Here is a 22,250-nt window from a genome sequence, read left to right as displayed (position 1 = left end):
TCAGTACAGGATAAGTAATGTAATGTATGTACACAGTGACCTCACCAGCAGAATAGTGAGTACAGCTCTGGAGTATAATACAGGATATAACTCAGGATCAGTACAGGATAAGTAATGTAATGTATGTACACAGTGACCTCACCAGCAGAATAGTGAGCGCAGCTCTGGAGTATAACACAGGATATAACTCAGGATCAGTACAGGATAAGTAATGTAATGTATGTACACAGTGATCTCACCAGCAGAATAGTGAGTACAGCTCTGGAGTATAATACAGGATATAACTCAGGATCAGTACAGGATAAGTAATGCAATGTATGTACACAGTGACCTCACCAGCAGAATAGTGAGCACAGCTCTGGAGTATAATACAGGATATAACTCAGGATCAGTACAGGATAAGTAATGTAATGTATATACACTGTGACCTCACCAGCAGAATAGTGAGTACAGCTCTGGAGTATAATACAGGATATAACTATGTATAAACTGTAAAGAAGTTGTACAATGTATCTCAGTAGACGAGATAGACTTGGAGCCAACGTGACAGACTTCGTGGTCTTCCAGGTGACTCTTTCTCTTTGAATAGTTGCTCACCACAATATGTCAGTCATAATACAGATATAACGATGTTTTCACTCTTGTCATTAAAGTATCAGGACATTTTCATATCTTATTCCCCATTCAGTATATAAAAGAGAAGAGATGTCGTGTTTGATGGCGGAGAGGAGCTCTGATACCGAGCGCCGGAGAACATGTCTCCACTTTATCTGCTTTGTTTCCTTGAAAACTTATTTAGGGCCTGAGGGCAAAAGGTAAAATACTGGAGGAGTGAGCGGAGTCCCTTAGATGTCAGTGAGATACAAAGTTATTCTTCAGTTCAGAAGTAAAGTTTAAAGGGTTTAACGCAGTGGTCTTCAACCTGCGGACCTCCAGATGTTGCAAAACTACAACACCCAGCATGCCCGGACAGCCAACGGCTGTCCGGGCATGCTGGGAGTTGTAGTTTTGCAACATCTGGAGGTCCGCAGGTTGAAAACCACTGGTTTAAAGGAACACTAAGTGTAATACAATGTATCGGTTGTGCCCGAAAATCGGTCAATGTGGAAATAGAACGTCTACCGCACCCCATTGGTCATTATTAGGATCTATAGAACATTATAGTGATATTCAAACCAAATACACAATTTATACAGCAACATTTATAGACATAAAGACTCTGAGAACCTATGTATTAAAGGTGTACTCCGCTGGAAAACATTTTTTATTTATTTATTTATTTATTTATTTATTTAAATCAACTGGTGCCAGAAAGTTAAACAGATTTGTAAATTAAAGGGGTATTCCAGGCCAAAACTTTTATATATATATATATATATATATATATATATATATATCAACTGGCTCCGGAAAGCTAAACAGATTTGTAAATTACTTCTATTAAAAAATCTTAATCCTTCCAATAGTTATTAGCTTCTGAAGTTGAGTTGTTGTTTTCTGTCTAACTGCTCTCTGATGACTCACGTCCCGGGAGCTGTGCAGTTCCTTCCTATGGGGATATTCTCCCATCATGCACAGCTTCCGGGACGTGACATCATCATTGAGCAGTTAGACCGAAAACTTCAGAAGCTAATAACTATTGGAAGGATTAAGATTTTTTAATAGAAGTAATTTACAAATCTGTTTAACTTTCCGGAGCCAGTTGATATATATATATATATATATATATATATATATATATATATATATATATAAGGGTTTTGCCTGGAATACCCCTTTAAAACAACCAAAGAACACGTAGGTGCACTCACCACAAAGCAGAGACCGTCGGGTCTTGAAGTCCGGTGACGGGGTGCCGGGTCACGGCATAGACGCTGGTGAAGTGTGGCGCTCGGAGGCTACGCCGGCAGTTTCGCACGTAAGTGTGTGCTTCTTTCGGCCTCGGTAGTTTTGCACGTAAGTGCGTGCTTCTTCCGGCCTCGGCAGTTTCGCACGTAAGTGCGTGCTTCTTCCGGCCTCGGCAGTTTCGCACGTAAGTGCGGGCTTCTTCCGGCCTCGGTGAGGCCGGAAGAAGCACGCACTTACGCGCAAAACTGCCGGCGTAGCCTCCGAGCACCACACTTCACCAGCGCCTATGCCGTGACCCGACATCCCGTCACCGGACTTCAAGACCCGACAGTCTCTGCTTTGCGGTGAGTGCACCTACGTGTTCTTTGTTTGTTTTATATTGATGCTTCATATCTGTGTACGTGCACCCGGCAGGAGACTTTGATTGGAAGTCACCGAGGACCTTGCTGCAAGCTGTATTAGGTGATATAGCCCCTTGAGTACTCTCCCAATCTTTTTGTTTTGTTGTTGTGGTATAGATTTGTAAATTACTTCTATTTAAAAAAAATATTAATCCTTCCAGTACTTATCAGCTGCTGTATGCTCAAGAGGAAGTTGTGTAGTTCTTTCCAGTCTGACCGCAGTGCTCTCTGCTGACAACTCTGTCCGTGTCAGGAACTGTCCAGAGCAGGAACAAATCCCCATAGCAAACCTATTCTGCTCTGGACAGTTCCTGACATAGACAGAGGTGTCAGCAGAGAGCACTGTGGTAAGAACTTTAAAGGACTACATAATTTCCTGTGGAGCATACAGCAGCTGAATAGTACTGGAAGGATTAGGATTTTTAAACAGTGCATCTCCAGCTGTTGCAAAACTACAACTCCCAGCATGCCCGGACAGACAAAGGTTGTCCGGGTATGCTTGGAGTTGTAGGTTTGCAACAGCTGGAGACACACTGGTGGGGAATGGCCTTAGGAAGCTGAACGCGTTGTTCATTTAGCATTCAGCTTCCCTGATCATACATTGGGGTTTATTTACTAACGTGATCCTGACTCTTTTTTGTCGGGTTTTGCGCCCAAATTGTGTCGCACGTCCTTTGCGACACAATTTGCGACCAAAAAACCCCCCCAAACCCCTCCATTTTACAAGAAAAACCCAAAAGGGGGGCGTGACCACGGGATAAAGTGGGCGTGATCCAGACAAAAGGGGCGTGGTCCGACAGTTTTGAAAAATCCCAACATATTTACTAAGGTTTCCACAGAAAATGTGGTGGATTTGAGCTGAGGAAAACCGGACAGATCAGAACAGTTGTAAAAAAAAAGCAAAACGTAGGGAAAAGTGCAAAATGTAGGGAAACCTTAGTAAATACCTTGGAAAAATACCTGTCGGAATTCAAAACCCACAAAGAAAACTCCACTCCACTCTTAGTAAATAAACCCCATTGTGTATTATAGTGTTTTGGAAGCTGAACACATTGCTCATATAACATTCAGCTTCCCTGGTCATATATTGTGTATTAGATGTGTTTAGGAAGCTGAACACATTGCTCTTATAACATTCAGCTTCCCTGATCATACATTGTGTATTATAGTGTTTAGGAAGCTGAACACATTGCTCTTATAACATTCAGCTTCCCTGGTCCTATATTGTGTATTAGATGTGTTTAGGAAGCTGAACACATTGCTCATATAGCATTCAGCTTCCCTGATCATACATTGTGTATTATAGTGTTTAGGAAGCTGAACACATTGTACTCATAGCATTCAGCTTCCCTGATCATACATTGTGTATTAGATGTGTTTAGGAAGCTGAACACATTGTACTCATAGCATTCAGTTTCCCTGGTCATATATTGTGTATTAGATGTGTTTAGGAAGCTGAACACATTGCTCTTATAACATTCAGCTTCCCTGGTCCTATATTGTGTATTAGATGTGTTTAGGAAGCTGAACACATCGCTCTTATAACATTCAGCTTCCCTGATCATACATTGTGTATTAGATGTGTTTAGGAAGCTGAACACATTGTTATTTTAGCATGCAGATTTCCTGATCATGTAGTTTTGCAACAGCTGGAGGCACAGTGGTTGGGAAAAGCTGGCCTATATTATAAGGCCCTGTGCACACTACAGAATTTCAGAAAAAAGGGATTCCGATGCAGCATTCTCCTATTGACTTCAATGGGATTCTGATGCACTGTGCACACTACTGGAAAATTAAATACTGGACTCTGCCTTAAAAACTGAACATGTTAATTATTTCGGCAGAATACCTTGCAGGGCGGCATTGCCATTAATGGGGGCGGTGCATTTCCGCGCGACCATAGCGTTGATTCATTACTGTGGTGCCTGCTAAACACAAATTTCTCCAGACAGGTATCTTGTAGTGTGCAAAGGACCTAAGACTTCCCACGCAGGGGTCGGATTAAAGGGGTATTCCAGGAAAAAACTTTTATTTATATATATATATATCAACTGGCTCCAGAAAGATAAACAGATTTGTAAATTACTTCTATTAAAAAATCGTAATCCTTTCAGTACTCATGAGCTTCTGAAGTTAAGGTTGTTCCTCTCTGATGACACCTGTCTCGGGAAACGCCCAGTTTAGAAGAGGTTTGCTATGGGGATTTGCTTCTAAACTGGGCGTTTCCCGAGACAGGTGTCATCAGAGAGGATTTAGACAGAAAAGAACAACCTTAACTTCAGAAGCTCATAAGTACTGAAAGGATTAAGATTTTTTAATAGAAGTAATATACAAATCTGTTTACATTTCTGGAGCCAGTTGATATATAAAAAAAAGTTTTTTCCTGGATAATCCCTTTAAGCCAGTTGTCCCCGGTGTGCGGTTCATGAATTGAAAATAAGTAGGATCCCCATACTTCTTTAGCACTTTCCCCTTAAATTCCCCAATTGGTATATAGCAGTGGTCTTCAACCTGCGGACCTCCAGATGTTGCAAAACTACAACTCCCAGCATACCCGGACAGCCGTTGGCTGCCCGGGTATGCTGGGAGTTGTAGTTTTGCAACATCTGGAGGTCCGCAGTTGAAGACCACTGGTATATAGAATTATTATTTAGAAATAATTTCCCACGATACACTACACCACATACACTTACATAATTTCTCAATATGTCAATTTCTCAACAATTCAGCCCATAAATTCCTAAAATCCAAGCTATGCAAACACTATAGCCCAAACGAGAGAACATGGGACCAATACACACAACTACAATAAAGCTAGTCTGGCCTGTGCTGCTATTTCTTATAACCATTATCTGGCCCACCTTATTTAGTGGAAAGAGATGCAGGAAAAAAAACGGAATGATAGTGCAATCCACTCAGATGTTGGTTTAAATAATAATCTTCTTTATTAAAGCCAAATCACAACGCGTTTCGAGGCTTACACATGCCTCTTCCTCAGGTAAAAACATGTTGTTACGACACTTCCCGACAGGTAGAGGAAGTCGCCGCTTGGAATGATCCCCTTCTCCAGGAATGCAGGTTGGTTCCAGCCGCCCCGACCAGAGGATACGAACGCGGCCGCTCCCGATCAGCAAATCAATCGAACTCCTTCCATAGCTAGAAATAACGAAAGCGCTGTCCCAATAGTAATTCCCCCCACAAACGAGACCAGCTCCGTCTTGAGGGTCAAACAGGAATGAATTTAATGGGGCTACCTGCCAGGTATTTATGTAGGTCTCCACCAGGTGGACACTCCCCTAGGGGACCTGATGGAAGACTGTAAAACATAGTGGACAGTAGCCAATCGCAGTGGCTTCAACATAAGCCCTTCCCACTATACCCATACCTCCCTCCTCTCTATCCCCCAGACAACTGGGAAGAAATCCAATTATCTACCAGGACGAAGAAATCCAATTATCTCTCAGGACAGAGACAATCGCCATCCCAGAACACAACAAGAAAACCCATTGAAACATATAAATGGCGAAATAGAAGGCGGGCGGAGCTTCCAGCGGTGTTTGGTAGATAAAGGGTCCATTTTTAGTTCCATAGGATTTGTACCGAACACTGCTGATTTTTCCTCAGGTCCCAAAAACAGTCGCCGCCTCGTGGTCGGCAAATGACGACCACCCGTACGAATGGAATGGAGAGGTGTCTGCGGTTAACCACAATGTTCTAATTGGGGCCAAGAGGTTAACCAGCAGATGGATCCATCACACAGGCTTACATTTTTACCTGAGGAAGAGGCATGTGTAAGCCTCGAAACACGTTGTGGTTTGGCTTTAATAAAGAAGATTATTATTTAAACCAACATCTGAGTGGATTGCGCTATCATTCCGTTTTTTTTTTCCTGCATCTCTTTCCATTATAACCATCGGCCTGGAATCTCTCCACACCGACCCCGGAAAAGCGGCACCACTTCCTTGGATACAGACGGACACAGTAGTTGTGGCTCATACACCAACTACCAAAGGTGAGCAGTTTTGATAGTTTTTGTTCTTACATAAACAAACCTAGAATCCAGCAATGCCGTCGCGTGGGAAGCTCTGCCTCTTTCTGTTTTATAGTATATTTACACCTTATTTAGTGTCATGGTCTACTGAAGCTTACAGCTCAAATTTAAGGTGCCGATACACTGTGCTGAGTACAAGCGCCTGTTCATATATATGGTACTTTAGCTATATATCCCTGATCATGTAGCTTTACAACAGCTGGAGGCAGACTGGTTGGGAAACACCGCTTTACTCTGCTATGATTAAGGACAATCACCTGTCCAAAACCCGTCTGCTCTACAAGTGATGTTCAAGAAAGTTTGAGATTAGTACGAATTTTGGCTAAATGTGTTTTTGTATTTGCGTTCTCCATGCCCTCAGATCCACGTCTTCAAGTGTTCCACTTCCACAGAAAGCAACAACGATTGTGGCGACAGCGCTGGACTAACTTTACAAGAATACGGCAGTATTACATGTGACAGATGGGGGGAGGATTTTGCTTCAAGCAGCTCCTAATATTAATGACAAATTAAGATCCGCTATGTTTGTACATGTAACGTCAAGGCTTCACTGCCGCTCGTCGCTGTCACGGGCCGCTGCCATCAAACGGTTAATGAGTCTAGTTAATTAGAAAAAGCCGCCTGATCAACCTGCGCTCGACTACATGAAAGTGAGACCGTCCCAAAATAATAAAAAAAAAAAGAAGCTCCTCCGCAGATGTGGCTATAAGAACAAGAGATCTCTCGTTATGGTGTCACTTGACGGGCGCGATGTCGCGTGTTTACAAGCGGTCCCCATTGTTATGTGCTGTACATTGCAATGAGCAAATATTCCACAGTAAGGATGTTACTTGCATCTTCTCCTCCTTCCTGTCAAGACCTGTTGGAGAACTGTTAATCCCTGAGAAAGAAAAGCCGCTAATTATCACCTTCTGCAAAACTACTGAAATAGAAATACTAGTGCTGCGGAAACGTGACATTTCGGAGGGGAAGAGGAAACAGACGAAGACAAAAAAGTAGAGATTTATAACTTCACTGCAGTGTGTGCAGTGTGGTCACCCGTAATGAGACTGTGGTTCGTAACCATGGCGCGAAGGACGGAGCCAAGAAAGAAGAAGAAGAGGCACCTGATGCTCTGACACACTGAAGGAGGACAATGGGTGCAGAAACCTGTCGGGGAAAGTGAAGAAGGAAAAAAACTATGAAGATAATAATGGGGAAGAACATGGCTGGATCTGAAGGAGATGAGAAGGACCTTAAATTGACTATACAGTGGTCCCCAACCCAGTCCTCATGGCCCACCAACATTCCAGGTGTTTTCAGTTATTTCACTGGAAAAATTCTAATCCTGGACTGTTAATGGTCCTTGAGGAATGAGAAGAAGACAACACGCCTGACACTCTGGGCAAGGACAATGGGTGCAAAAACCTAACGGGGAAAGTAAAGAAGAAAAAAACTATGGATAAGATGCTGGAGAAGAACATGGCTGGATCTGAAGGAGACGAGGAGGACATAGAGTGGTCCCCAACCCAGTCCTCAAGGCCCACCTACATTCCAGGTGTTTTCAGTTATTTCACTGGAAAAATTCTAATCCTGGACTGTTAATGGTCCTTAATGAAGAAGAAGAAGACAACACGGCTGACACTATGGACAAAGACAATGAGTGCAAACACCTGATGGGGCAAGTAAAGAAGAAAAACAACGTGAAGATGAAGCTGCAGAGGACCATAACTGGATCTAAGGGAGATTGTTACGCCTAGCGCTCCGGGTCCCCGCTCCTCCCCGGAGCGCTCACGGCGTCTTTCTCCCTGCAGCGCCCCGGTCAGTCCTGCTGACCGGGAGCGCTGCACTGTCATGGCCGTCGGGGATGCGATTCGCACAGCGGGACGCGCCCGCTCGCGAATCGCATCCCAGGTCACTTACCCGTCCCGGTCCCCTGCTGTCTTGTGCTGGCGCGCGCGGCTCCGGTCTCTAGGGCGCGTGCGCGCCAGCTCTCTGAGACTTAAAGGGCCAGTGCACCAATGATTGGTGCCTGGCCCAATTAGCTTAATTGGCTTCCATCTGCTCCCTGGCTATATCTGATCTCCTCCCTTGCACTCCCTTGCCGGATCTTGTTGCCTTGTGCCAGTGAAAGCGTTTAGTGTGTCCAAAGCCTGTGTACCTGAACTTCTGCTACCCATCCTGACTACGAACCTTGCCGCCTGCCCCCGACCTTCTGCTACGTCCGACCTTGCCTCTGCCTAGTCCTTCTGTCCCACGCCTTCTCAGCAGTCAGCGAGGTTGAGCCGTTGCTAGTGGATACGACCTGGTTGCTACTGCCGCAGCAAGACCATCCCGCTTTGCGGCGGGCTGTGGTGAAAACCAGTAGCCTCTTAGAACCGGTCCACTAGCACGGTCCACGCCAATCCCTCGCTGACACAGCGGATCCACAACCCGTAAGCCGAATCCTGACAGAGATGAGGAGGACACTTAATTACCGTGGTCCCTAACCCAGTCCTCAAGGCCCACCAACATTCCAGGTTTTTTCAGATATTTCACAGGAAAAATTATAATCCTGGACTGTTGATAGTCCTTGAGGAAGGAGAAGAAGACAACACGCCTGACACTGTGGACGAGGACAATAGGTGCAAAAACCTGACGGGGCAAGTAAAGAAGAACAAAAAACTATGGATAAGATGCTGGAGAAGAACATGGCTGGATCTGAAGGAGAGGAGGAGGACATAGAATTGACTAAAAAATGGTCCCCGACCCAGTCCTCAAGCCCCACCAATATTTCAGTTTTCTCAGTTACTTCTTTAGAATAGAAGAGGGAAAATTCTATCCCTGGTCTGTTGGTAAACCTGGAGGAAGGAGAGGATGATGCACCTAACACTAGAGGAGGACAATGGGTGCAAAAACCTGATGGAGCAAGTAATGAAGAAAAAATCTGTAAGGAGGATGATGGAGAAGACCATAGCTGGATCTGGTGGAGATAAGGAGGACATCAAATTGACAAATACAGTGGTCCACAACCCAGTTCTTAACACCCAACATTCAGATTTTTTTTAGTTACTCCAATGGAATAAAACGGGAATAAATCCAAATCCTGGACTGTTAGTGGCCTTGTGGAAGGAGAAAAAGACCCATCTGACACTGTGTAGGAGGGTAATGGATGAAAAACCTGTCAGGGCAAGTAAAAAAGAAGAAAACAACAACAACAACAAAAAATGCTGGAGAAGACCATGGCGGGGTCTGAAGGAGCTAAGGAGGACATCAAATTGACTAACAGTCCTTGAAGGGGTACTCTGGTGGAAAATATTTTTATTTTTTTAAATAAACTGGTGCCAGAAAGTTAAACAGATTTGTAAATTACTTCCATATAAAAAGCTTAATCCTTCCAGTACTTAACAGCTGCCATATGCTTCACAAGAAGTTATTTTCTATTTGAATCTATTTTCTGTCTGATCACAGTGCTCTCTGCTGATACCTCTGTCCATGTCAGGAACTGTCTAGAAAAGGAGAGGTTTGCTAATGGAATTTGCTCCTACTCGGGACAGTTCCTGACATGGACAGAGGTGTCAGCAGAGAGCACTGTGGTCAGACTGGAAAGAACTACACAACTTCCTCTGGAGCATACAGCAGCTGATAAGTACTGGAAGGATTAAGATTTTTTAATAGAAGTAATTTACAGATCTTTCTGGAGCCAGTTGATATGAACATTTTTTTTCCGCACTGGAGTACCCCTTTAATGGAATCTTGTCCTTTTTTAATCATAAAGGTTAAGATTTTTTTAACAGAAATAATTTACACATCTGTTCAACTTTTTGGCACCAGCTGAAAAAATATATGTATATTTTTCCACCGGAGTACCCCTTTAAGGCCCACCAAAATCCTGAACTGTTGATGGTCCTTGAGGAAGGAGAAGAAGACGACACATCTGACACTATGGTGGAGGGCAATGGGTGCAGAAAAAATTAGAGAAGCTTTTACCCCTGCCTAACCTAGGAGTAACGGGATTACTTTAGGGTGTTTTTATTTATATAATTATATTTTTTATTATTCAATATACAACTTACAAGAATACAAATTTTCAAAAACCATCTACATCAATACAATAATTACCCTTACATTATATAAAATATATAATATAATATATCTCCCTCTAAAAGGATTAGGCTGGGTCCACACTACGTTTTGTCCCATACGGGAGCGCATACGGCAGGAGGGAGCTAAAAGCTCGCGCTCCCGTATGTGACCGTATGCTCTCCCGTATGTCATTCACTTCAATGAGCCGACCGGAGTGAAACGTTCGGTCCGGTCGGCTCATTTTTGCGCCGTATGCGCTTTTGCAACCGGACCTAAAACCGTGGTTGACCACGGTTTTAGGTCCGGTTGTAAAAGCGCATACGGCGCAAAAATGAGCCGACCGGACCGAACGTTTCACTCCGGTCGGCTCATTGAAGTGAATGGCATACGAGAGCGCATACGGTCACATACGGGAGCGCGAGCTTTTAGCTCCCTCCTGCCGTATGCGCTCCCGTATGGGACAAAACGTAGTGTGGACCCAGCCTTACATTGACTAACACAGTGGTCTCCAACCCTGTCATCATAGCCGACCAACAATCTGGATTTTTTCCACTTTCTCTATAGAAAGAGAATAGGGGAAAATTCTTATCCTGGACTGTTGGTGGAGCCAAAGGCTGTCTTAGCATGCTGGGAGTTGTAGTTTTGCAACAGCTGGGGACACACTGGTTGGGAAACACTAGTAATAGATGTATATAGGAAGCTGAACACATTGTTTTTATAGCATTCAGCTTCCCTCTTAGTTCTGCAACAGCTGGAGGCACTCTGATTGGGAAACACTGGTGTAGAAGTTACTGGCTATAATAGCTACTTGGGGGGGGGGGGGGGCTATTGCAAAACTACAACTCCCAGCATGCTGGGGGTTGTAGTTTTGCAATAGCTGGAGGCACGCTGGTTGGGAAACACTAGTAATAGATGTACCGGTATTAAGGAAGCTGAACACATTGTTTTTATAGCATTCAGCTTCCCTTTTAGTTGTGAAACAGCTGGAGGCACTCTGATTGGGAAACACTGGTGTAGAAGTTACTGGCTATAATAGCTACTTGGGGGGGGGGGGGCGCTATTGCAAAACTACAACTCCCAGCATGCTCGGACAGCCAAAGGCTGTCCGGGCATGCAGGGAGTTGTAGTTTTGCAATAGCTGGAGGCATCCTGGTTGGGAAACACTAGTAATAGATGTATTAAGGAAGCTAAACACATTGTTTTTATAGCATTCAGCTTCCCTTTTAGATGTGCAACAGCTGGAGGCAGACTGGTTGGGAAACACTAGTAATAGGTGTATTTAGGAAGCTGAACACATTGTTTTTATAGCACTCAGCTTAGTTGTGCAACAGCTGGAGGCACACTGATTGGGAAACGCTAGTATATATGTATTTAGGAAGCTGAACACATTGTTTTTATAGCACTCAGCTTAGTTGTGCAACAGCTGGAGGCACACTGGTTGGGAAACACTAGTAATAGGAAGCTGAACACATTGTTTTTATAGCATTCAGCTTCCCCCTTAGTTCTTCAACAGCTGGAGGCACTCTGATTTGGAAAAAGTGCTGAAGAGGCTATTGACTATAATATCTACTTGGGGTGGAGGTGGATGATTTAGGGACTATTCATGTGCTGGCAACAATTGCATCCCTGTATATACAAACTGGATGCATTGCTTCATATACCCATCGAATTAGATAAAAGTATGATAGGGCTGCCAAGGGCCCCCCACCCCCTCACTCCTGCCCCCCGTGTAACATGGCTTTAATGGCATATTAAGTTTGGGAGAGGAAAGTGAGCTCCCCTCTATTAAATACAATCTACCTTTTTCCAGAGACTAAATATAATCCCGCTTGCCAAAAAAAAAAGAGAAAAAAAAAAAAACTCTGGCGCATCCTTAAAAAGGCACCAGCAAGGTGCAATGAAAACGATGCACTCTTCCCTGCTTTGCGTGAATGTAAAATAGCTAATAATAATCATGCCCTGAATAGATAATGAATCTTGTCCGTTTACGGCACTTTTTCCCCGTGATTAAACGCCTCGAGGGACGCAGGGAGCATGCTCATTTTAATTTGAGAATCTGTTACCAGATATATTCATCTTACAATTATAGGTTATACTAATAGGTAATCAGGCCAATCTCCAAACAAGAATCATCGCTGTGCATTGTAATATCCGGGGACAAATTAGCAATTCGGGCAGACGGCGCCCCCCCTCCCTCCCCAAACACACCACCCGGCCGCCAGGACAAGGCTGCCAAGCCAAATCCGTGCCGGATGGTGAAGGGTTAATATTATCGCTCGTAACACCCTCTTGTAGCTGACAATGTTTATATTACGGATTCCAACCAAAGTAAAGTACAACCTGTCTCCTTCTAAAATATATTAATATTAATGTATGCATCCAAAACACCGAGTGCAAATAAATTACTTCCACCGTCTTCTCTTCTTAGCTTCTTATTTTTTTATTTATTTTTTTTAATTCAAGGAAAAGGGAATTATTGTCTGAAACCTGAAGAAATGGCTTACGATAGCGTCCAGGGACGCGGGCTGAGAGATGGAATCAAGGACCATTGTACTGAATGGTGCGGAAATATTCTCATTGTCTTGTTAGATCTAGGGGGGGGGGGTCTATATGAAAAAAATAACCAAGTCTAGAAAGGAAACCGCCTAAATGATATGTTCTTTATGGATGAGGAGTCAGAGATCAGAAAAGACTCAGGGAAAGATGGGTTAACAGAGAAGGTGGAGACGTCCATCTCCGGTTATGTTATTGGGGGGGGGGGGGGGACTTGGCCCCCAAGACCAAAAGCAAAGAGGTTGTTGATCTGTATGAGGCACCAAAACCCAGGAGGCCTTAAACTTGTTACTACACAATGAGCGCTGCGAAAGAGATATATACTGTATATATATGTACATGGGCACAGGAGGATACATGTGAGTTTTAGATACATTTCACCAGTACTATGTGTTATTAATAGATACAAGATAGATAGATAGATAGATAGATATTCACAAAATTCCAACAGAGCACCACATCCAAAGGAATAAAAGAGGTGCTAGCGGCAAGGTAGCCCGTCCAGGCAGTCACACATCCAATGTAGTAATCCGCAGCACTCGAGGAATAAGGTGCAGAAATAAAGTGCTTTATTCCATACTAATACAGAGCAACGTTTCAGCTGCCATGCAGCCTTTCTCAAGGCTTGAGAAAGGCTGCATGGCAGCTGAAACGTTGCTCTGTATAAGTATGGAATAAAGCACTTTATTTCTGCACCTTATTCCTCGAGTGCTGCGGATTACTACATTAGATAGATAGATAGATAGATAGATAGAGCTTGAAAAAGACCAGGGAGCTGGTTGAAACGTTGTTCTGGACACCCTCACTGTGATGGAATATAACCTTTTTTTGGACTTTATTATTCTGTGTGCTGCGGATATTTCCAAATTTTTTTTTTTTAGATAGATAGATAGATATGAGATAGATAGATAGATAGATATGAGATAGATAAGAGATAAATATGAGATAGATAGATAAATAGATAGATATGAGATAGATAGATAGATAGATATGAGAAAGATCGATAGATATGAGATAGATAGATATGAGATAGATAAATATGAGATAAATAGATATGAGATAGATAGATATGAGATAGATATGAAATAGATAGATATATATGAGATAGATAGATATGAGATAGATAGATGATAGATATGAGATAGATAGATAGATATGAGATATATAGATAGATATGAGATAGATAGATATGAGATAGATAGATAGATATGAGATGATAGATATGAGATAGATAGATGATAGATATGAGATAGATAGATAGATATGAGATAGATAGATATGAGATAGATAGATAGATATGAGATGATAGATATGAGATAGATAGATGATAGATATGAGATAGATAGATATGTGAGAGAGAACTAGATAGACAGATAGATAGATATGGGATCAATAGATAGATAGATAGAATACACTGGTAACCATGGAATATATAATTGGATTTCTTTAAAAACAGGCTTTTATAAACAGTAAAACAAAATAAAATGCAGGCGTATTTTGAACTGTGTCACTTTTTATTCTCGGTGAAGCACCATGAATGCTTTGTCATGAATAAGAACTGACACGTTTCAAAATGCGTAGGAAATTTTATTTTGTTTTTACTGTTTATTGATGGCGACCTGTTTTGAGAGGATACAAATAAACCATTGCTTTTAATGTAACCTTTGCCTGGAGCTGGAATATAACTCAATTTTCTATTACTCAGCAAACCTGAATTCTCCAGAAAAGGACTCCCCCCCCCCCACCCCTCCCTCCATCCTTATGAAGACTACGTGCTGGGGTTCCAAAACCTAACTAAAATGTTAAGCATGTGTACATTTCTATTTCTATGGTTTTGCATTCCTGGGCTCCTCCCTGATCACTTCTTGTAACTTCCTGTACGAAAATGTATAAGCTGTAGTATAAAGTATGGAGATAGGAAAGAGCAACAGCTGCCTCTAATAAATCAGGACGCGTAGTTCAGACAACGGAGAATGCAGCGTAGTATCTAGTACCGCTAACCAATAGAGAGTGTCGACAAACTTGGACATGTCCTTAAAGGGGTACTCTGCTCTAAACATCTTATCCCTTATCCAAAGTATAGGGAATAAGATGTCTGATCGCGGGGGTCCTGCCGCTGGGGACCCCTACAGTCTCTGCTGCGGCACCCCTGTCATTCAGTGCACAGAGCGTACTCCGCTCCGTGCCTGATTATTGGCGATGCCGGCCGCCACACCCCCTCCATTCATGTCTATGGGTGGAGAAGTGACGGCTATGTACTAGCCATCACACCCACTTCCATAGACATGAATGGAGGGGCGTGGCATGAAGTCACAAATGAGCAAGCTGCAAGATTCCATGTTCTGGTAGCAGTCGCTACTGCCTTAAAATCGCGGGGGTCCCAACGGCGGGAACCCTGAGATCTAACATCTTATCCCCTATTCTTTGGATAAGGGATAAGATGTTTAGAGCGGAGTACCCATTTAAGCCTGAGGAAGGGGCACCCTGAATGCCCCGAAATACGTTATTGTTTGCACCAACTAAAAGCTGGCAGGTTTGTGGAGAGTAGAAGCATTTCTCTTTTTTACCAGTAAGGTATCTGTTTTGCATAATTCTGATGAACTCAAGTTAACCTGGGATCAACCATCATAACTGCAACATGATGGTGTATAGCTACAAACTGGGCAGGTGAGTATTAACCTCATTTTCATAGAACAGCTTTCCTACACTAGAAATGTTTTCCACCTCGCAGAATGATAACAGAAAATGTTCATTTACTGCCTCCTACACAATGTCACGTCTCATTGTTGTGTGCAGACGACTCGTGTTTGGTTTATACCTGTGTAAGGAGCAGCCACGGCTACAAGTAGATACATAAAACCGTAGCAAATTGTAGCAAAAAATACATTAAGAATAATAAAAAAAAATATTACAGAATTCTGAATATATATATATATATATATATATATATATATATACACCAGTGTTTCCCAACCAGTAAGCCTCAGGCTGTCCGGTCATGCTAGGAGTTGTAGTTTTGCAACAGCTGGAGGCACACTGGTTGGAAAACACTGGTATTAGATGTGTTTAGGAAGCTGAACACATTGCTCATATAGCATTCAGCTTCCCTGATCGTACATTGTGTATTAGATGTGTTTAAGAAGTTGAACACATTGGGGGAGATTTATCAAAACCTGTGTAGAAGAAGAGTGGTGCAGTTGCCCCTAGCAACTAATCAGCTTGCTTCTTTCGTTTGTGAAAAAATGAAAGAATAAGTCTGATTGGTTACTATAGGCAACTGCACCACTCTTCCTCTATACAGGTTTTGATAAATCTCCATCATTGTTCTAATAGAATTCAGCTTCCCTGATCATACATTGTGTATTAGAAGCGTTTAGGAAGCTGAACACATTGTTCTTATAGAATTCAGCTTCCCTGATCATACATTGTGTATTAGATGTGTTTAGGAAGCTGAACACACTGTACTCATAGCATTCAGCTTCCCTGATCATACATTGTGTATTAGATGTGTTTAGGAAGCTGAACACATTGTACTTATAGCATTCAGCTTCCCTGATCATATATTGTGTATTAGATGTGTTTAGGAAGCTGAACACATTGTTCATATAGCATTCAGCTTCCCTGATCATATATTGTGTATTATAGTGTTTAGGAAGCTGAACACATTGTACTTATAACATTCAGCTTCCCTGATCATACATTGTGTATTAGATGGGCTTAGGAAGCTGAACACATTGTTCCCATAGCATAGGATAAATAAAATGACAATATTACAGCTTGCTGTATATCTATAGACCAATGTTTCCCAAACAGGGTGCCTCCAGCTGTTGCATAAGTACAACTACCAGCAAGCCTGGACAGGTGTCAACTGTCTGGGCATGCTGCGTGTTGCAGTTTTGTAACAGCTGGAGGCACCCTGGTTGGAAATCACTGTTATAGACACTACATAGTTTATAGATAAGATGGGAATCTTACCTGATGATGGGCTGAGGGTCAGAAGCTGCAGCAGCAGAAGTTTCTATCGCTCCTTATTCTTGCTATAAAGAAGAGAGGAGACGGACATTAGACGCTGTGCACGGGACACGCAGAGTTTTCATAATAACACTTCAATGACTTGATATGGATTTGGGTGTGGGAATAGGAGTCTTATGTATACATATCAACATATATTCATCTGGCAGCCACAGTCCAAACAAAGGCTCCGAACAGGTGATGTCAACACAATGTGGACGGCGCAGGCGGCATGTACAGACTGGAGACGAGACGCTCTGTGATCTCCAGCAGACTTATCATTTATTATCTGCCACTATTAAATCTTTCAGCAAGGTGAGAGATGTGTCCAGGAGAAGCTTCATCCAGCCGCCGGATCACAGCCCCGACTACAAGGACACCATATTAATACAGCGCAGGCCCAAATCTGACTGTGCCGAGACTAATGTAAGACACAATGAAGACACCGCGAGGAGAGGGAACCGGCGGGAGATCACAGGAGCGCAAAAAGTTAGATAGATATGAGATAGATAGATATGAGGTAGAGATAGATAGATAGATAGATAGATAGATAGATAGATAGATAGATATGAGAGAGATATGAGATAGATAGATAGATATGAGATAGATAGATATGAGATAGATATGAGAGAGATATAAGATAGATAGATATGAGATAGATAGATAGATAGATATGAGGTAGAGATAGATAGATATATAGATAGATAGATAGATAGATAGATAGATATGAGATAGATAGATATGAGATAGATAGATATGAGAGAGATATGAGGTAGAGATAGATAGATATATAGATAGATAGATATGAGATAGATAGATATGAGATAGATAGATAGATATGAGGTAGAGATAGATAGATATATAGATAGATAGATAGATAGATATGAGATAGATAGATATGAGATAGATAGATAGATAGATAGATAGATAGATAGATGGATAGATAGATATGAGATAGATATGAGATAGATAGATATGAGATAGATATAAGATAGATAGATAGATAAATCCAAATAGCAGCAGTACACAAGGTAATAGGTGCAAAAAATGATGACATTATATTGTATCATTCCAGTGTATACAGAGCAACGTTTCTGCGACCTCTCGTCGCCATTTTCAAGCTTGAAAATGGTGACGAGAGGTCGCAGAAACGTTGCTCTGTATACACTGGAATGATGCAATAAAATTTTCTCATTTTTTGCACCTATTACCTTGTGTACTGCTGCTATTTGGATTTATTTGAGCTGGGATCCCCTCACCAAGGCCCCTACACAGTGTGCACCACCTTTCTGGATCTACACTGGTGCTGCTCTCCTGGGAAGATTAGATAGATAGAGAGATATAAGATAGATAGGTATGAGATAGATAGATAGATAGATAGATAGATAGATAGATATGATATGAGATAGATATGAGATAGATAGATATGATATGAGATAGATAGATATGAGATAGATATGAGATAGATAGATATGAGATAGATAGATATGAGATAGATATGAGATAGATAGATAGATAGAGAGATAGATATGAGATAGATAGATATGAGATAGATAGATAGATAGATATGAGATAGATAGATATGAGATAGATAGATATGAGATAGATAGATATGAGATAGATAGATAGATAGATAGATATGAGATAGATAGATATAAGATAGATATGAGATAGATAGATATGAGATAGATATGAGATAGATAGATATGAGATAGATATAGATAGAGAGATAGAAATGAGAAGATATGAGATAGATAGATATGAGATAAATAGATAGCTAGATAGATAGATAGATAGATATGAGATAGATAGATAGACAACACATTGATGACCATGGGGTAAACAATAAGACTTTCATGTCTGTTCTATAGATAATAATTTGTTATAATGTAATTACACTTATTTTAACTGCAAAGTAAAAAAAAACAAAAGACCTGTTCTATAGAGAGCCCAGCGGGTGCGGTGCAGGAGGCTTTATACAGTTCTGGAACATTGTTTTACAGAAAAAAACGAGATGACAAAGTTCCCTTCCACATAGGAAACACTGAGGATGGTGATGATGGGCTCCCCTGACATGATGCTTGGATTACTGGGATACAGAGATACATTTGGGAGCAGGGGGTGCCCTTTATGGACCAGGTTAGGATTTACAGATATACAATGCATACAACGTTTTCACACCCCGTCACTTTTTCCACATTTTTTTCTGTTGATCGTTAAGCTAAGAAATATAAATAAATAGATAATATCTACTGAAATAAATGAATTTGATGGAAACAAATATATATATATATATATATATATATATATTTATTTATTTATTAATTTTAGCTTTTATTGCTCAGAGACAGGATTGTGTGAAACCAAGCACTGCCCATCACCTGCCCAATACCATCCCTACAGTGATCATGGTGGGGTCAGCATCATGTCTGGGGGAAACCAGGTACTGCTCATCACCTGCCCAATACCATCCCTACAGTGATCATGGTGGGGTCAGCATCATGTCTGGGGGAAACCAGGTACTGTCCATCACCTGCCCAATACCATCCCTACAGTGATCATGGTGGGGGCAGCATCATGTCTGGGGGAAACCAGGTACTGCCCATAACCTGCCCAATACCATCCCTACAGTGATCATGGTGGGGTCAGCATCATGTCTGGGGGAAACCAGGCACTGCCCATCACCTGCCCAATACCATCCCTACAGTGATCATGATGGGGGCAGCATCATGTCTGGAGGAAACCAGGCACTGCCAATCACCTGCCCAATACCATCCCTACAGTGATCATGGTGGGGGCAGCATCATGTCTGGGGGAAACCAGGCACTGCCCATCACCTGCCCAATACCATCCCTACAGTGATCATGGTGGGGGCAGCATCATGTCTGGGGGAAACCAGGCACTGCCCATCACCTGCCCAATACCATCCCTACAGTGATCATGGTGGGGGCAGCATAATGTCTGGGGGAAACCAGGTACTGCCCATCACCTGCCCAATACCATCCCTACAGTGATCATGGGGGGGTCAGCATCATGTCAGGAGGAAACCAGGCACTGCCCATCACCTGCCCAATACCATCCCTACAGTGATCATGGTGGGGGCAGCATAATGTCTGGGGGAAACCAGGTACTGCCCATCACCTCCCCAATACCATCCCTACAGTGATCATGGTGGGGGAAGCATCATGTATAGAGGAAACCAGGTACTGCCCATCACCTGCCCAATACCATCCCTACAGTGATCATGGTGGGGGCAGCATCATGTCTGGGGAAAACCAGGCACTGCCCATCACCTGCCCAATACCATCCCTACAGTGATCATGGTGGGGGCAGCATCATGTCTGGGGGATACCAGGTACTGCCCATCACCTGCCCAATACCATCCCTACAGTGATCATGGTGGGGGCAACATCATGTCTGGAGGAAATCAGGTACTGCCCATCACCTGCCCAATACCATCCCTACAGTGATCATGGTGGGGGCAGCATCATGTGTGGGGGAAACCAGGCACTGCCCATCACCTGCCCAATATCATCCCTACAGTGATCATGGAGGGGGCAGCATCATGTCTGGAGGAAACCAGGTACTGCCCATTACCTGCCCAATACCATCCCTACAGTGATCATGGTGGGGGCAGCATCATGTCTGGGGGAAACCAGGCACTTACCATCACCTGCCCATTACCATCCCTACAGTGATCATGGTGGGGGCAGCATCATGTCTGGGGGAAACCAGGTGCTGCCCATCACCTGCCCAATACCACCCCTACAGTGATCATGGTGGGGGTCGCATCATGTCTGGAGGAAACCAGGCACTGCCCATCACCTGCCCAATACCATCCCCAGGCACTGCCCATCACCTGCCCAATGGCGTCATAGCCTAGCTCATGATGTCATAGCCCCACCCACTCAATGCAAGTTAATGGGAGGGGCTATGACGTCACAAGCTCCCGGCACCGTCTCCAGCATTCGAAACAGTTTGTTGCAAACGCTGAGCAGCAGAGTATCCCTTTAAGCAAGATATTGATTCACTCAAGAACACTGTTGATTTGAGGATGAAAGGAAATATTACTCATGACCAAATGTTAGCCATTAATGAGCTCGTCCATGATCACAACCTGATCATCAAACCCACGGACAAACGGGGTGCGGTTGTGATCATGGACTGCTCTTAGTACATGTCGGAGGCTATGTGACAACTTGATGACAAGTCGACATACTTGCTGTTACATAAAGACCCCAAATTTGATTTACAGAGGAGGATCAATGTGGTATTGGTGGAAGCATTAAGCACTAATGTCATTGATAGACCATTATTTAATTTTCTGACAGTGTTACATCCTACAACACCAATGATATATTTTCTCCACAAGATACCCGAGGAATCCCCGTAAGAACGATTGTCTCTGAGCGGGGTTCCCTTACGAGCCACATTTCCATCTTCCTTGACCAGCTCCTCCTCCCATATATGTACAGAACCCGTTCATATATAAAAGACACTTCTGATTTTTTTTATGAAAATCAAAGACATTTCCCTACCAGACAAAGCCATTTTGGCTTCCCTGGATGTCACGAGCTTGTACACATCTATACCACATTGGTTGGGCATACCAACAGTATATATGGCCAATTCTACAGATTTTTCACCCATTCAAGTGTCTTTCATTATTCAATTACTAGAATTGGTTTTGCAATGTAACTGCTTCCTGTTTAATGACAAATTTTACCAGAAAACATCCGGAACAACCATGGGGACCAATGTGGCACCCACCTACGCCAACATGGTCATGGCCGAGATCGAGGAGACGTCGGTCTATGTATCCCACCACGCCAACCATGTGTTGGTGTGGTGGAGGTACATAGACAACGTTTTCCTTATTTGGACAGGCACGGAAACTGAACTACAAGTTTTTTTGTCCTTCTTAAATAACATCAATGGGCACATCCAGTTTACTCTGATGTACTCCACACACTCAATACAATTCTTGGAAACCCTGGTTATAGCACAAGATGGCAAACTGAACACAGCCCTTAATACTAAACCTACAGATAGGGATTCAATTCTCCGTTATGAAACTCATCACCCTCGTCCCATGGTCAAATAGCTCCCAAAAGGTCAAACGCTTAGAGCTCGGCGTATCGTCAGTCTTGAAAATAGGGTAAAGCCAGCTCTTAACTCAGGATCAGGTGGTATCTGACATGTACATCGGAATTGGTAGTGTACGTCTTGTTATGTCCATGTAACCCCCTACACATAGGCAAAACAACAGTTGACTTCAGAACACGCTTTAGTCAAAACCGGTACTCCATCCGCAAAAAGCAGATGGATCTACCAATGCCAAA

The 22,250-nt window shown here is 42.8% G+C and overlaps 1 protein-coding gene across 8 annotated transcripts in view; it reads right to left on the bottom strand.

The window, feature by feature from the left end:
* Window positions 1-22,250, bottom strand: part of ZBTB20 (zinc finger and BTB domain containing 20) — a 980,340-nt gene that overhangs the window by 674,672 nt on the left and 283,418 nt on the right. For all 8 annotated transcript variants that reach the window (XM_056559924.1, XM_056559920.1, XM_056559918.1 and 5 more), the window contains one exon: window positions 16,873-16,934. The gene's annotated coding sequence lies outside the window, so the exon portion shown is untranslated. The remainder of the gene's footprint in view (window positions 1-16,872; window positions 16,935-22,250) is intronic.

Source organism: Hyla sarda, chromosome 2 (genome assembly GCF_029499605.1).
Source record: "Hyla sarda isolate aHylSar1 chromosome 2, aHylSar1.hap1, whole genome shotgun sequence".
NCBI lineage: Eukaryota > Metazoa > Chordata > Amphibia > Anura > Hylidae > Hyla > Hyla sarda.
This window is presented reverse-complemented; position numbering and strand designations above follow the sequence as displayed.